This window comes from Arachis duranensis, chromosome 2 (genome assembly GCF_000817695.3).
Source record: "Arachis duranensis cultivar V14167 chromosome 2, aradu.V14167.gnm2.J7QH, whole genome shotgun sequence".
NCBI classification, from domain to species: Eukaryota; Viridiplantae; Streptophyta; class Magnoliopsida; order Fabales; family Fabaceae; genus Arachis; species Arachis duranensis.
The window spans coordinates 46,912,292-46,915,012 of NC_029773.3; the positions used below are offsets into that span (position 1 = coordinate 46,912,292).

The 2,721-nt window shown below is 34.8% G+C and overlaps 1 non-coding gene across 1 annotated transcript; it reads right to left on the bottom strand.

The window, feature by feature from the left end:
- Positions 1-1,862: 1,862 nt before the first annotated feature.
- On the bottom strand, positions 1,863-1,971 carry LOC127745185 (small nucleolar RNA R71). Its single transcript, XR_008006381.1, has one exon. It is a non-coding gene; the product is annotated as a small nucleolar RNA R71 (small nucleolar RNA).
- Positions 1,972-2,721: the final 750 nt, after the last annotated feature.

The window sequence follows — 2,721 nt, forward strand, 5'->3', positions numbered from 1 at the left end:
ACTAACATTGCATGATTCCTGGAATTCTTATTAAAAATTTTGAATCTTTTTATTTTCTTCTCCATATAATTTTCGAAAAAATCCAAAAAAAATTACAAAATCATAAAAATAAAAAATATTTTGTTTCTTGTTGAGTCTAGTGTCTCATTTTAAGTTTGGTGTCAATTGCATGTTTCTATTCTTCTTGCATTCATGCATGTGTCTTCATTAATCTTCAAGTTGTTCTTGATGATTTCCTTGTTCTGATCTTTAAATTCTCTTGTCTCGAGTGTTTTGTTATTTTTCATATGCATTCTCATTTTATTAGTGTCAATGGTATACAAACTGCTAAGTTTGGTGTCTTGCATGCATTGTTATTTGATTTTAGTTACATTTTGATTATTAAAAATCCAAAAAATTTTTTTAATTTGTGTCTTTTCAAGTCAAAAATACAGAGAATTGAAGATTCAGAACATACAGCAGAGGAATTACATAGAAAAAGGCTGGCCATTCAAAACACCCAGTGAAGAAGGAAAACTGGCGTTTAAATGCCAGCCAGGGTGCCTGGCTGGGCGTTTAACGCCCAAAAGGGTAGTGTTTTGGGCGTTAAATGCCAGAATGGATACTATTCTGGGCATTTAACGCCAGGATGGCATAAGAGGGAAGATTTTGTTTGTAATGCAAATTTTTTTCAGGTTTTCAAAATTTTTCAAAATTAAATCTTTTTCAAATCATATCTTTTCAATCATATGTTTCCAAAATCAATTTCATTCCATTTTCAAAAATACTTGCTATCAATTAATGATTTGATTCAACATTTCAAGTATGTTGCCTTTTCTGTTGAGAAAGGTTTAATGTTTGAATCATATCTTTTCTTCTTAGCCAAGTCATTAATTTTTAAAATCAAATCTTTTTAAATTGTTTTTCAAATCATATCTTCTCAATCATATCTTTTTAAAACTATATCTTTTCAATCATATTTTTCTCACATCTTTTTCAAAATAGTTTTCAATCATATCTTGTTGATTTCTAATTTCAAAATCTTTTTCAAAAATCACTTGATTTCTTTTCCACTCTTGGTTTTCGAAAATTAATTAATGTTTTTCAAAATGTTTTTAAAATCTTTTACTTAATTTTCGAAAATTTCTTCCCCTCTTTTCACATCCTTCTATTTATGGACTAACACTCCTCCTTAATACACAATTCGAACTCCATCTTTTTTGATAAGTTCGAATTCTTCTACCTCTTCCTTCTATTTTTCTTTTCCTCTGACACTTCAAGGAATCTCTATACTGTGACATAGAGGATTCTATATTTTCTTGTTTTCTTCTCTTTCATATGAGCAGGAGCAAAGACAAAATCATTCTTATTGAGGCTGACCCTGAACCTGAAAGGACCTTGAAGCAAAAGCTAAGAGAAGCTAAGGCACAACTCTCTGTAGAGGACCTAACAGAAATCTTCAAACAAGAAAAAGACATGGTAGCCGAAAACAACAACAATGCCAACAATGCAAGGAAGGTGCTGGGTGACTTTACTGCACCTACTCCCGACTTCTATGGGAGAAGCATCTCTATCCCTGCCATTGGAGCAAACAAATTTGAGCTTAAGCATCAATTAGTTTCTCTAATGCAACAGAATTACAAGTTCCATGGATTTCCATTGGAAGATCCTCATCAGTTTTTAGCTGAATTCTTGCAAATCTGTGACACTGTCAAGACTAATGGGGTTGACCCTGAGGTCTACAGACTTATCCTATTCCCTTTTGCTGTAAGAGATAAAGCTAGGATATGGTTGGACTCACAACCTAAAGAAAGCCTGAACTCTTGGGAAAAGCTAGTCAATGCCTTCTTGGCAAAGTTCTTTCCACCTCAAAAAAATTGAGTAAGCTTAGAGTGGAAGTCCAAACCTTCAGACAGAAGGAAGGTGAATCCCTCTATGAAGCTTAGAAAAGATACAAATAATTGATCAAAAAGTGCCCTTCTGACATGGTTTCTGAATGGAGCATCATAGGTATCTTCTATGATGGTCTGTCTGAACTGTCCAAGATGTCTTTAGACAGCTCTGCTGGAGGATCTCTTCATTTGAAGAAGACGCCTGTAGAAGCTCAAGAACTCATTGAAATGGTTGCAAATAACCAATTCATGTACACTTCTGAAAGGAATCCTGTGAACAATAGGACAAATCAAAAGAAAGGAGTTCTTGAGATTGATACTCTAAATGCCATATTGGCTCAGAGCAAAATATTGACTCAACAAGTCAATATGATTTCTCAAAGTCTGTCTGGAATGCAAGCTACACCAGGCAGTACTAAGGATGCTTCATCTGAAGAAGAAGCTTATGATCCTGAGAATCCTCCAATAGAAGAGGTGAATTACATGGGAGAACCCTATGGAAACACCTATAATTCTTCATGGAGAAATCATCCAAATCTCTCATGGAAGGATCAACAGAGACTTCAACAAGGTTTCAACAACAATAATGGTGGAAGAAATAGGTTTAGCAACGGGATGCCTTTTTCATCATCTTCTCAGCAACAGACAGAGAGTTCTAAGCAGAGCCACTTTGACTTAGCAACCATGGTCTCTGATCTAATCAAAACCACTCAAAGTTTCATAACTGAAACAAGGTCCTCCATTAGAAGCTTGGAGGCACAAGTGGGACAGCTGAGCAAGAAAATTACTAAACTCCCTCCTAGTACTCTTCCAAGCAATACAGAAGAGAATCCAAAAGGAGAATGCAAGG